We start from the raw sequence: 14855 nt of genomic DNA, 5'->3' as shown, positions 1-14855 counted from the left end.
CTGAGGTGGCTAATGCTAATTGCTAGCAGATGATAATGAGTCAAGTCATTTCTTCTCAGCTGTTTAATACCTCTTCCATGATAGATATTCTCCAGTGGGTAGTACTTAGTACCCACTCCCATAGGCTCATCCACGAGGCTCTCTACTCTAGAATTTGTGATAGTCTGATTCTTTCCTTCTATATTTCAAACTGGTTAAGCCATTTGGAATGTTCCATAAATACTTATGTGGATATAGATAGATAGTTCTAGATAGATTAATGAATAGATCTATTTTTATATCTACATTTCTTTTTTTCTGTCTATCTGCATCTACCAACACAAACCTGAAAATAACTTGAGGGCTCGTTTTCCTCTCCCTACAGAATATAGACAACAAGGTGAATCACCCATGCTTCCTCCTATTGCTCTCATTTAAGGCCACCTTGAGTAGAGCTATAAGGCAGCTGTAGTACATTTCTGGCTTCTGTCATAAAAAAAATGTTGGCCCATTCATAAGCATAGCTGGGCCTTTTTCTTTTCCATCAGCATTTCTTAAGCAACATTCAATGTATCCATACTTCCGAAAGAGGGCAGGGTGCGGGTACAGCAGTGGTGGATGGCATGGGAACCTGGGCCACCTGCCCATGAAGCATATTTGTGTCTGCTGCCTCTGCTTATGCCCAGTCCTGTCTGTACCACTTCCATCTTGCTATGAATGGCTGCTGTCCCATTTGCCCTCATGACTTGGTGGTTCTGACAGAACTCAGTTTACAATGGGCAGTTCTGGCCACATACTTGATTTCTCATAGTCAGGTACTTTGTCTCTATTGGGGACAAGCAGTTTGCCAGAAGCTGTTTCAATGAACACATCTGTTCTTCAGATGGCATGGGCTTGCCATAGCAACCTAAAGGTCTATATTGTACTTGTCCTTTGGGAATTTGGCATAAACTCCTCAAATCACAAAACATGATCTTTCCCCACCACAGATGCGTTTAATACCACAAGGTCCGCCAGGTAGCATATCTGAAACAGCTGGGCTGCTTGCAGTGCAGCCTGAGCCTGACGCAGAGCTATGTCCTGCTCTGGGTCACAATCAAAGCTAGAAACATTTTAGGTTTATGGATCAAGGCCGTCTTCCCAGAAGTGGAATATGCTGTCTTGAAAAATCCAAAAATACCTCACAGATATTGTGCTTCCTTTTCTGTAGGATGGGCAGGAGGGTAGGAGTGGCAGGAGTAATTTTTCCTTTACTTTGGAGGGGATGGTCTACCACATTTTGACTATGTAACCTTCAAAACTTCATTGGTTTGGAGGGTACCTGAATCTTTAAAGGATTTATCTTTTTCTCTTTGGAGATTCAAATCTTCTAAGAGTGATGTGCGAATAAATATTTACTTATTGTTTCTTCAGGATGGAGTTGGAGCTGATTTCTAGCTTCTGCAGATTTTCATGGTGTACATAGTACCACTTTGACTGAATTTGACTGAATTCAAGTACTGAATATGGTGCCGAGAAAATAATAGGATTTCCTGCATAAAGATGCAATAGATATAAATAAAATCAAAACCACAGAGAAAAGAAAAATTTTTAAATGATACGGTCAACCTCTGATGGGGTGGTTAAGGCAGCTGAATCCCACATGGCCAACTGCACGGTTCGAGTCCCAGACCTTGCAGCTTGAGAAACTAGCTGAGTGCAGACATGCTTGCTCAAACTCCAAACAAGATGGAGAAATAGAGATGGGATTGCAAGGTGACCTTGCCTCATGGGAGGTGTTTTCTTGCTTTCCCTCTCTCTCTCTCTTTCTCTGGGCAATTAAAAATAAATTGAATTTATGAGTATTGAGTATTTATTTACTTTGTCTTCCAGAAGTTTATGTCATTTAATTTTATTATCAGCTTTATTAGAAACTGGCAGGTAAGTTTCCTAAAAATTTAATAATTGACTTTCAGGGCTGGTACAAGCCAGGTCCAACACACCACTGCTCCAAATTTGTTTGCCACTTCTTTCTCATCTAGTCTGACTAATATGGTGTTGCCAATATATTGGACTAGTGTGCTGTTCTGAAGAAGGTCCAAATCAGCAGGGACTTTTTATTTATTATGTATTATATTATTATAGAGATGTTCAGATGGTCCAGGTCTCTTTAGATCTTATTAAAACAAGGTCAACAGAGGAAATATAGCCCCAGGGAAAAAATTATGAACGTATGTCTAGTCTGTTCCAAATGTGTTTGATTCTTTATGTATTTATTTAATTTTTTTGGAGAGGTTTTTGCTATAGGGCATGTGTGGTCTCTAGAAAGGCAGAGAGAGACAGAGAGACAGAAAGCCAGAAATCATCCTCCAGGGTGGATGGTCACGCCACAATCCCTTCTCCTCCATTCTCCTCTCGGGATCTTGGGCACGCACGCACACGCGCCCGGTGTGAGTTCAAGCCATCGGGTCTGGGACTTGAACCGTGGTCTGCTACATGGGAGTCCAGCGACATAGCCATTACGCCAACTGCTGGTTCCATGTTTTATTCTTATTAAAAAAAATAAACCATACACACACACACATCACTAGGTAAATGGTCACATATTATGTACCATTATGTACCCAAATGCAGGCTCATCTACTCTAAGATACTACATGGAGAAACACAGCTACAATTGGGACTACATTTGAACAAGTGTATCATGGTCTATCATTCTATTATCTGTTGAATATGACTGATTTTTGTAGGGCAAAACTGCCATATTAAATTGGTATATTGTAGGACGATTGCCTTTGCCCCAGTATTCTATAAACCTCAAAATGTAGTACTAATCCATGCCAGATTTACTGAGATAGAATATGTTTTTGATTTAATGTCTTGGCCAACAGGAAAATTACGCAGTTTCAGAGCTTTCCAATCGGTTTACCCATTATGTTAGCTCCAACTTTACAAGTCAAAAAACAAAGGGAGAGTGTCCCAATGACTATATTCCAAAGGGATCAAGGGTATCAAAGAAGTCAAGATTTTTAAAGTGCATCAAGCCAGATGTCCTTTCTCATGTGTTAGCAATTCATTCTTTTCCAATCCAAGGTCCTAGTCTTTGCTTAGACTTTATGGTAAGAGTTTGAACTTTTTTTTTTTTTTAATATGCCTTCAATGTTGTAACAAAGTTCCAGACCTGCTCCTCAGTGTTTACTGCTCTCCAGCTTTAAGAAATAAGAAAGACTCTCTTTATAGGTTACCAAATATGCATGATTTGGCCTTCACTCCTAGTTTCTATATGTTTGCAAAAACTTAGTTTTTCATGCCTTTTTATTTATTCATTTATTTATTTATTTTTGGAGAGGTTTTTGCTATAGGGTGCATGTGCTCGCCATAAAGACAGAGAGAGACAGAGAGACAGAAAGCAAGAAATCACCCCCCAGAGAGGATGGCCACTCCGCAATCCCTTCTCCATTCTCCTCTCGGGATCTCGGGCATGCACGCACATGCGCCCGGCGTGAGTTTAAGCCACCGGGTCCAGGACTCAAACCGCAGTGGACTACATGGGAGTCTAGCGACATAGCCATTATGCTAACTGCTGGTCCCGTGATGCCTTTTTTAATTGTGATAAAACATATACAACATAAAATATACTAAATAAATTAATCATTGTTAAGAATATAATTCAGTGCCATTAAGTACATTCACACTGTTATAACCAAATCTACTATTCATTTCTAGATTTTTTTTTTTTTTTTTTGCTATAGGACACATGAGAGAGAGGACCAGAGAGAAAGAGAGATAGAGTAAGAGGAAAAGTGAGAAATCACCCTTCAGGAGGGATGGCCATGCAGCAATCCTTCTCCTCTATTCTCCTTTCAGCATTTTTGTCATGCGCGCACATACACTTGGTGTGATTTTCAAGCTGCCGTGTCCAGGACTTGGACCAGAGAGTTGGGACTATGTGGGAACCAGCATCTTAACCTTCATGCCATCTGCTGGTCTGGTTTCCAGAAATTTTACATCAGCCCAAACTGAAACTCTATACCCATTAAACAGTAACTCTCTAGTCCTTCCTGCCCCATCCCCTGGTTACCCCTATTCTATTTTCTATCTTTGATTTTGATCATTTGAGTTACCTCACATAAGCGGAATCATAAAATATTTGCCCATATGTGTTTGGCTCATTTTACTGAAGGTAATGTTTTAAGGTCCATTTCTACCATAATATGTACCAGGATTTCATTCCTTATTAAGGCCAAATACTATTCCAAAGCATGTATATACCATGTTTTGTTTACCTGTTCATTTATGCTTTGATGGACATCTGGCTATTATGAATAAGGCTGCTATGAACACTGGTGTACAACTATATATTTAAGTTACTGCTTTCAATACTTTGGGGTATATATCTAAAGATGGAATTGCTAGATCATCTGGTAAGTCTGTATCTAAATTTTGAGGAAGAATCATACTGTTTTCCACAGCAGTGATACCATTTATACTCCCACCACCAACACACGAAGGTTTAACTATCTTCACATCCTCACCAACACTTGTTATTTTCTGGTTTTATTTTCACTTTTTAAAATAATAGCCATCCTAATGGGTATGTTGAAATGTCTCATTTAAAAAATTAATTTGTGATAGAGAGCACATGTGAGCACGAGGGAGAAAGAGAGAGAGAAGGCATCCTCAGTAGGGTCTCACAACATTTCACTCCCCTTTCCCTCAGTCCCCAATTCATCAGGACCTTGGCCCACACATCGGGTACGTTCCAGGCCAATCAGGTGGGCAATACATGTTCAGCATGTGACTTCCAGAACTGCAGTTTGGTACACTACTGACTTTACCACTAGGCTGGGTCTAATTTTGGTTGGTATTGATTTACACTTCCTTGATGATTAGTGTTATGGACTGACTGTGTCATCCCCAAACGTTATGTGGAAGTTTCGATCCTTACAAGACCACACTTGGAGATAGGGCCTTTTGGAAGAAATTAAGAGTAAACGAGGTCATAGAGGTAAGGTCCTAATCTGGTAGAGATGGAATTATCATAAGTCAAAGAAACATCAGAGTTCTCTCTCAGTTCTCTCTCTACCATGTGAGGACACATTAAGAAGGGGGCCTATAAGCCAGGAAGAGACAACGGATCGGAAACTAAATCGGACAGCACTTTTGTCTTGGATCTAGAACTGTGAGAAAATATGATTGTTTAAGCCACTCAGTCTGTGTTCTGTTATGTTAGTTTTAGCTAACTAATTTAATTATTAATGTCAAACATCTTTTCATGTGCTTATTGGACATTTGTATATCTTCCTTGTGGAAATGTCTCTTCAAGCCCTTTAAACATTTTTAACTGAGCTATTCATTGAGTTGAAAAAATGCTTCATATATTAATCCCTTATCAGATACATGCCTAGAAAATATTTTCTTCACTACTGTAGGTTCACCTTTTCACTAATTTTTTTTTTTGAAGGTTATTTATTTCTTCCTTGAGAGAGAAAGAAAGGTACTCTGAACAGGGTCTTCATGCTGTGTTCCACCCCTAGGTTCAGTCAGTCAGGATAATGAATCCTTCTGCATACACCAGCTTGTATAGGGAGCCCCCAGGACATGAGCCAAGGACCTTTTCATGTCACTTCAGCATCATAGAGTGTTGTCTTAATGTTATGTTACCACAGCTGACTGTCACACTTTTCACTTTCTTGATAGTGTCCTGTGATGCACAAAAGATTTTAACTTTGATCAAGTCTAATTTATCTATTTCTTCTATTCATTGCCTATGCTTTTGGTGTCATATCCAATAAATCATTGCCAAATCCAATGTCATGAAATTTTTCCCTATGACTTCTTCTAAAATTTTACAGCTTTAGCTCTTACCTTAAGGTTTATGATCCATTTTGGGTTTTTGTTTTGTTTTTGTTTTTGTTTGTATGATGGAAGGGTCAAGTTTATTATTTACATGTGGATATCCAGTTTTCCTAGTACAGTTTGTTAAAAATACTTTAATTGGGGGGCCAGCAGTTAGCGTAATGGCTATGTCGCTGGACTCTCCTGTAGTCAACCATGGCTCAAGTCCCGGACCCGGTGGCTTAAACTCACACCGGGCGCGTGTATGTGCGTGCTCAAGAGCTCGAGAGGAGAATGGAGAAGAAGGGATTGTGGCGTGGCCATTCCCCCTGGGGGGTGATTTCTCGCTGTCTCTCTGTCCCTCTCTCTCTCTGTCTTTCTGGTGAGTGCACATGCCCTATAGCAAAAAACCTCTCCAAAAAAAAGAAAAAAAAATACTTTAACTGGGATCAGCAGATGGTGTAATGGTTATGTCATTGGACTCACACATAGCTGACCACGGTTCGAGTTCCAGATCTGGAGGCTTCAAACTCATGCCATGCACCTTTGCATGTGTGCCCAAAATCTCAAGAGGAGAATGAAGGAGAAGGGATTGTGACATGGCCATCCCCCCTGGGGAGTGATTTCTCGCTTTCTGTCTCTGTCTTTCAGGTGCACATGCAAAAATTTCTCTAAAAAAAAAAAATACTTTCATTTATCCATTAATGGGTCTTGGTACTCTTACTGAAGATGATGAGACTACGTTTGTAAGGGACTATATTTATATTTCTATTCTATTCCAATGGTCTATATATTAGCATTTATGTCAGTAGCACACATTTGAGTACATTAGATTTGTGATAAGATTTGAAATCAGAAATGTAAATCCTTCAGGTTTGTGTTATGTTACAAGATTGTGCTAGCTATTCAAGTTCCTTCAAAATTCCGTATGAATTTAAGATAAATGTTTCTACATATGCAAAACCATTACTGGGATTTTGACAAGCGTTGCATTTACTCTGTGGGACTCTTTGATAGTACTAGCATTTTAACAATGTTAAGTTTTCCTATCTATGAACATGGCATGTCTTTCCATTTGTTGGTGTATTCTTCAGTTTCTTTTTGCAACATTTTTGGTTTTCAGTGTATAAGTTATTTAAGTATTTGGTTAAGTTTATTCCTAAAGGTGTTATTATTTATCCCCTCCCCGACACACAGGGCACATGTGTTCTCCAGAGACAGAGAGAAAGCACCCCCGGTGGGACATGGTCACACCACAATCTTTTTTTCTTCATTTCTCCACCCTGTTGGGACACGCCCAGCATGTTTTTCAAGTCACCAGGACTGATATTCAAATTCAGAATTTTATTCTTTCGTTGCTATTATAAATGGAATTGTATTTTTTTTTTTTTGAGAGGTTTTTTCGCTATAGGGCACATGCGCTCACCAGACAGACAGAGACATAGAGACAGAAAGCGAGAAATCACCCCCCAGGGGGGATGACCACGCCACAATCCCTTCTCCTCCATTCTCCTCTCGGGATCCTGGGCACGCACGCACATGCGCCCAGTGTGAGTTTTAAGCCACCGGGTCCGGGACGCGAACCACGGTTGACTACATGGGAGTCCAGTGACATAGCCATTATGCTAACTGCTGGTTCCCATAAATGGAATTGTATTCTTAATTTCATCTTCAAATTGTCCATTGTTAGTGGATAGATACACAACTAGATTTTGCATGTTAGTTTTATATCCTAGAACTTTGAAAAAAAAATTTTATTAGTACTAACAGCTTATCTTGTGAAATATTTAGGGTCTTCTACATGTAAGATCATTCCATTTCTAAACAGAGACAATTTTACTTCTTATTTTTCAATTTAGATGTGTTTATTTTTCTTACCTAATTTCTATGACTAGAATTTCTTTTTTTATAAACAGATAAACAACTTAGTATTTATGATTTGCATTTTAGATACACTAATTTTCAACAGCTATACGTTTGCTATGTGGTAAAATCTTAAAAATTTGCTGATTCTGGGGCCAGCAGATGGTGGTTAAGTTTCTAGACTCCTCATAGCTAACCATGGTTCAAGTCCCGAACTTGGCAGCTTGAAAAATCATGCTGGGAGGTTGTGTGCATGCCCAAAATTCTGAGAGAAGAATGGAGAAGAGATTATAGTGTGGCCATCCCCCTTAGGGAGGTGATTTCTGATTTTCCTTTTCTCTGCCTCTCTCTAGTGAATGTGCATTCCCTATGTTAATACACACACACACACACACACACACACACACACACACATATGCACATACATATATGGGGGTCAACAGATGGCATAGCAGTTATGTCACTGGATTCTCACATGGCCAACCATGGTGCAAGTCCTGGACCTCGTGACTTGAAACTCATACTAGGCACATGTACATGCATGTACATGCATGCCCAAGACCCAAGAAGGAGCATGGAGGAGAAGGGATTACAACATGGCCATCCTCCCTGAGGGGTGATTTCTCACTTTCCCTCTCACTGTCTCTGTCTCTCTTTCTTTCTGGCAAGAACACATATCCTAAGACAAAAACCTCTTGAAAAAATAAATAAATAAAAATAAACCTAGAAACAAAAACAAAATATTTGCTGGTTCATAGTTCAAAAAAAAAAACCATAAAACTCATAAAAAATTACAAACTGAACAAAAAAAATTTTTGCAAGACTAGAAAAACTTTTATTTTTGTAATTATTCATTGCACAAAATCTTTACTCACACTATGAAATTAAGCACATCTAAAAAAAATAAAACGGGGATAATCAGTCCAAATACAGCAGATTTCTGTATCCTGATTCAGCTGTTTTCGTCCCATATTTGTAATGTGAATAAAATTTGACTCCAAATATATTTAAACAAGATATTTTTGTTTGAAATCATGGTAAACCAAGATATGTAGCTTGGGGCAAACCACCCTGGTTTGCAATTTAAACTATAAAATATTTCATGTTTGGTCTATTTTAAACTATTCAAAGAATTCCATTAGATATACAGATTCCTTTAGCACATTAATAAAGACTAACAAAAAGTGAAGGAAATAATAGGTCATTAGCAAGACGGGTACTCCTTGATAAATAGACATATAAATATAGTAAGATGTACAAAATCTCACAGTGATAAGATGCCAAGATTAGTTTTTTTGGTTTTTTTTTTTTTTCCTTAAGAGTTTATTGAAAATACTAAACTCCACTGTTTCATTTTAACACACTTCATAGTCCTTGGTTTATGAAGACATTTCTGTGATGATGAAAGTGATCTAGCTTCTAGGACTTAGCTGAGCTGTATTGGCCAAAAGAAGGAAAGAAAGTAATTATAGGACAGGAGGGTCAGTGGGGGCTCTGTTTTTTAGGGTTGTGTAATGCAGAAAAACTTCAATGTAATCATGAGCATTATTCTGATAGGCTAAATATATGCAAAGATTTGTAAAATCTGGAAAGTTATCCAAAAACTTTGTACAACTAATTCTAAAATATTTTCAGTTAAAACTTCTTTTTAAAAGGCAAAATAAGTTCAAAAGGGAATCTGTAGCATTCAACTGACAGGAGATCACTAAGAGATGGAAAAAAGCTACTCTGAGAGCTGGCTTCCCCCAAGAGCATTACATTTCCAATCCTAAGGCAACACACAGAGTCCAACAAAAAAAGTGTTTTTGTAAGATCAGACTTCACATTGGTTTAAAGAGTCCTAAGAAAATTGACACATGCTCATTTCGTATCCAGTGTAGGCCACAAATACTGGATGGAGTCCCTTTTTTTTTTCTGTCCTACAAAACAATAAAGTACAGTAAATTAATGGGCCTGACATTGAGATGTGATTTCCACCAGTTCATGCCTGCCCCTGATCAACTCACTAGATAGATCACATGTAGTGTCATAGCTATAACCTGTTTGATGGTGGTAATGGAGACCCTCTTCCTGTCCACAGAAATCTTTTGTTATTATGTGAGTTCTTGTTGATTCTCACAAATACTTTGGCAAAGGCATCAGGTCCTGCACTGGCAATTTATGCTTTTGATGGATGAAAAGCAACATTATAAACTGATTCATCCAATTTCTTCCCGTGAGCTGTTATGTCTTACACACGTCTTGTCTCAGTTCCATAATCTGCTAAAACAGTCATGGCATCCAGGTAGCAAATACATTCCATTACCATCTCCCGCTAGACTTGTAACAGCATCCACATGAGCTACCATAGAAGAGATTGTCTTAGCTTTTTTATTATCGAAAAAATCTGATGTATCTATCGTCATGAGCAGTTATTACAACAGTAAGTGTGGGATGACTTACTACTCTGTTAATGTGATTATTGGATTGTAAACCAGAATGTACCTGTGATGAAAGCATTACCAATGATTGTGATGTTTCTGAATCATTAAGTTACTACACTATGAGTGTTGGAAGAGGTCACCATATGAGATGGTTCACAGCCTATAAAATCAACTCATGTAGGTATTCCCTGCTTGTTATCTCCATTTTAAGTGCAAATACATGTCAATTTTTCTTGTTGTTTCCATAACCTAACAGTGCCCTCTGCTGAACAAGATAGTAATTGATTTTTATGACACTATAGCAAGATTCCAGACTCCATACGAGAAGCTAAAGCGCTAGCTAGACTGTTTGGCTCATATGTACCATATGGATCCACATTAGGACTGGGCATATTCCACCACTGGGTGGTTACATCAATACCACCAAAACAGTGTTCTCCAACAGAAAAGATAATAATAGAACAATGCCAATGTGGGCCCTAAATGTGTAGACAGGCTCTATATCTAAAGAGACAGTCTTTTTGGCAAGAACTAAAGTTTTTGGTCAGGTACAAAATTTCCGAGCATGGTCCTCAGATGCAGTAACCAGCACAAGTTCTACAGGATGAAAAACGAATGCCCATATATCATCGAAATGGCTACAAAGTGAATACTTAGGGTTCTATGTCTTTCAAAAGGCATCCTTATGGGCAGGCAAATCGTAACTAGAGTGTGCATCATTTGTTGCCACCAAGTCTACAAGGTCTCCAAGTTCCAGTACACTAAACAAAACATCAGAGCCTGTAATAAATGACTGGCCTTCTCCAGATGGAAATGTTATTGCTTAGTCCATTCTGTGCCATTCCCTGAACTCTGCTTCTTCGTCTCCTTCTCCATCTTCAGCAGTCACTGAAAAATCAAAATCTCTCAGTGCCTCCTCAGAATCTGGATCATCTGTTAGGGTCAGCAGCTAAATCCACATGACCAATTTTGTTTATTCATCTGATGTTTCTCTTTTCCTTCTGAGATGCCTTCAGTCATGTCATTTTGATTTCTTGTCTTTTTTTTTTTTTTCCACCAAGAAGATTCAGGATCTGTTCCAAATTCTTTGTTTCTACATTTGGTTCTAAATTAGTCCAAGTAATGACCTTACCCACTGAGACCATACATCTAATATCATATCTGTGTAAACTACTTCCTAAAGATTCGGTCATTAACCATGATCTGACTTGCTTCCTCCTTAGCTGGCCATGAGGAGGTGCTGTGGGAACCTGTGTCTTTGCTTTCTTCCGATTCAAAGATTGGCCTTTTCAAATCACCTTGGTTCAGTTCTGTGCCATAATTTAATTTAATGTACTGTTGTAATGAATACTCTAACATCTTTATTTTTCTTCCTAAATCTACCTTTTCTTTCTCCTTGTAGAAAGGTTATCCAGCTGACTCCACCTCCCAGTGCACCTGCTCCATATAGAATCAAGTCCACTCATGCTGGACATAGGGCAGTATCTGCGGGACAGTGAACCTCTGAAGCCAGGACTGCTCCTTTGCACCTGCTGCTCTAGACACCCCTCTTGCACCTGCTGCTCTAGCCACCCCTCTTCTCTCAGAGGTCAGGGAACCCCTGCCACCTGCTGCTCTAGCTACTTCTCTACAAAGGTCAGATTGCCTTCAAGGTCCTGCCAATGCTGGGGAAGTGCTGCCATCCCTGCCAGTCACCACCACTGCCTTCAGCAAGCTCATCTATTAAGTGGGGACCTGGTCGGGACACGGGGCAAGAGGCTGACAGCTGGAGAAAGGGACAGTGGGGGTGGCCCCGCACTGACAATGGTAAGGTGGAGGCAGCCTGAGAGAGGGGCAGGGAGGAGAGAGTCACCGTTTGCCTGCCATGGATCAGAGCAGGGAGTTGCTGGCCACCACCATTACAGTCTCTGGTCCATCTGCCTATGTAGCTCACTCACTTTAGGAAAAGGGTATGGGTGGGTTGAGAACGAAATAGATTAGGGCTGCAGCTACCACACAGGATGTTGGGTCTGACTAAAATCTCTTATACTGGGTTAAATTGAGGTTAAAGAAAAAAAAGTGGGTAATCTTTGTCTTGTCCCAGATCGTAGGGAAAAAAACTTTCATTCTTTTACATTTGGCAATAATGTTGGCTGTATTTCACACATGGACTTTATCATATTGAGGAAGTTTCTTTTTTCTTTGTTTGAGGAAATTTCTTTCAACTTAGAGTTTGTTGAGTGCTTTCCTCACAAAAGGGTGTTGAATTTTTCAAATAATTACTTATTTAATTTTACTCATTATTATTATTATTTTTTAATTTGACCAGGTGGGCTGAGTAAGAAAGCAAGCCACCAGATCTGGGACTTGAACTGCAGTCGGTCATGTGGGAGTCCAGCACCTTAACCATCATGCCACCTGCCAGCCCTGGGTGTTGAATTTTGTTAAATGCTTCTTTCTGCACCAATTGAAAAAAATGAATTCTGTTAGTGGAGTATATTATATTGATTGATTGTCATATGTTGAACTATTTTTGCATTTGGGGATATAGCTCTCTTGCATGGTGCATAATCCTTTTAATATGTTGTTGATTTTTCTTTACTAGTTGGTTGAGGATTTTCTCCACTTTCATTTATGTTTTTCATTCTGAGTATTTTCTCTCTTTTTTAATTTTCATTTATTTTTGTATTTTTTCTGCATCTTACTTTGCTTATCTCCATTTTTTTAAGGATTTTTGCCATAGGGTGTGTGCACTTGCTGGAGAAGACAAAGACAGAGAGACAGTGAGAAATCACCCCCCGGGGGGATGGCCACAGCCACTCCCTTCTCTTCCATTCTTCTCCTGGGATTTTGGACATGCATGCACACCATCCTGATGTGAATTTCAAGTTGTCGGGTCCGGGATTCAAACCACAGTTGGCCATGGGGAGTCCACTGCTATAACCACTATGCTACCTGCTGGCCCCCATTTATCTCCCCTTTAACTGTTATTATTTCCATTATCCATCTAGGATTGGGATTAATCTGCTCTTTTTTTCTCATTCCTTAATGTGTAAATTTGATTGATGATTTGAGATCTTTCTTCTTTTTTTTTTTTTAAGAGAGATTTTTGCTATAGGGCACATGAGCTCACTGGAGAGACAGAGAGAAACAAAGAGACAAAAAGCAAGAAATCATGACCACACTGCAAACCTTTCTCCCCCATTCTCCTCTTGGGATCTTGGGCACGCATGTACACACACTCAGCATGAGTTTTAAGCCACAGGATCTGGGACTCAAACTACGGTTGACTACCTGGGAGTCCAGTGGCATACATAACTGTTGTACCATCTGCTGGTCCTCAGATCTTTTTTTCTTTTTTAATGTATGCATTTGCAGCTATAAATTTCCCTTATTGGCATGTATTTTTTTGCTATATCCCATAAGTTTTGTATGCTGCGCTTTTATTTTCATTTGTTTCAAGATATATATATATATGTGTGTGTGTGTGTGTGTGTGTGTGTGTGTGTGTGAGGTTTTTGCTATAGGGCACGTGCGCTCACCAGAAAGACAGAGAGAGACAGAGAGACAGAAAGCGAGAAATCAACACCCCCCCCAGGGGGGATGGCCATGCCACAATCCCTTCTCCTCCATTATCCTCTCAGTCTCTTGGGCACGCACGCACACGCGCCCGACGTGAGTTTAAGCCACCGGGTCTAGGACTCAAACCGTGGTCAACTACATGGGAGTTTAGCGACATAGCCATTACACTAACTGCTGGTCCCAAGATTTTTTTATTTTTAAATTTCATAGCGAGCACAAGTGCTTGCTGGTGAGAGACAGAGAGATAGTAGTGGAAGCATCCCCCAGTGGGGTATGGTCACACTGAAATCTCTTCTCTTCCATCTCTCCATCCTGTTAGTATGACTCAAGGTATTTTCTAATTTCCTTCATAACTACTTATTTGAGTAATGATTGTTTAATTTCTTATTTGAGTGTGTTGTTTAATTTCCACATATTCATAAGTATTTAATTTTCCTTCTTTAATTAATTTCAGTTCATTTGAAACAGAAAAGATATTTTGTATGATTACAGGCTTTTTTTTAATTTATGAAAACTTGTTTTGTGACCTAATTTATAGTCTACCTTGGAGAATGTTTCATGTGTACTTGGGAAAAATATGCATTCTTCTATTATTGCAAAGTGATCCATATATATCTGTTAGCTCTAAAATGTGTTTTTCCAAGTTCTTTATTTCTTTACTGATCTTTATTCTGGCTATTCTATGCATTATTAAAGAGGTATCTTGGTGATTCCAATTATTATTGTAGAATTATATGTGAGGGGGTCTTCAAAAAATCCATTGAAAAATATATTTTAAAAAAGTATGCATAAGCTTTCCTGCAACAAAATAAACTCATTACTTTAATTCCACTTTTCCACAAACTTTTTGAAGTACGCACATTCTTTCAGCTTCAGATTTCCTATTTAATTTTTATGATTTTTCCTTTTATACCATTTCTCATGTATCATGTTCTTCATCTACTTTAATTTTTTGTGTGTTTTCCATGAAGTCTTTGAGCATATTTGTTTTAAAGTCTTTGTATAGTAAGTTTGATGTCTATGCTTCTTTTTTTTTTTTTTTTGGAGAGGTTTTCGCTATAGGGCACGTGCGCTCGCCAGACAGACAGAGAGAGACATAGAGACAGAAAGCGAGAAATCACCCCCCAGGGGGGATGGTCACGCCGCAATCCCTTCTCCTCCATTCTCCTCTCGGGATCTTGGGCACGCACGCACACGCGCCCGGCGTGAGAT

At 39.1% G+C, this 14855-nt stretch overlaps 1 pseudogene; it reads right to left on the bottom strand.

The window, feature by feature from the left end:
- Window positions 1-939: 939 nt before the first annotated feature.
- Window positions 940-14855, bottom strand: part of LOC102480585 (striatin-3-like) — a 34596-nt pseudogene continuing 20680 nt past the window's right edge.

This window comes from Tupaia chinensis, unplaced genomic scaffold, assembly GCF_000334495.1.
Source record: "Tupaia chinensis unplaced genomic scaffold, TupChi_1.0 Scaffold000005_1, whole genome shotgun sequence".
In the NCBI taxonomy this organism is placed as follows: domain Eukaryota; kingdom Metazoa; phylum Chordata; class Mammalia; order Scandentia; family Tupaiidae; genus Tupaia; species Tupaia belangeri.
Note: the sequence above shows the minus strand (reverse complement) of the source record. Positions and strands in the feature narration are given on the sequence as shown.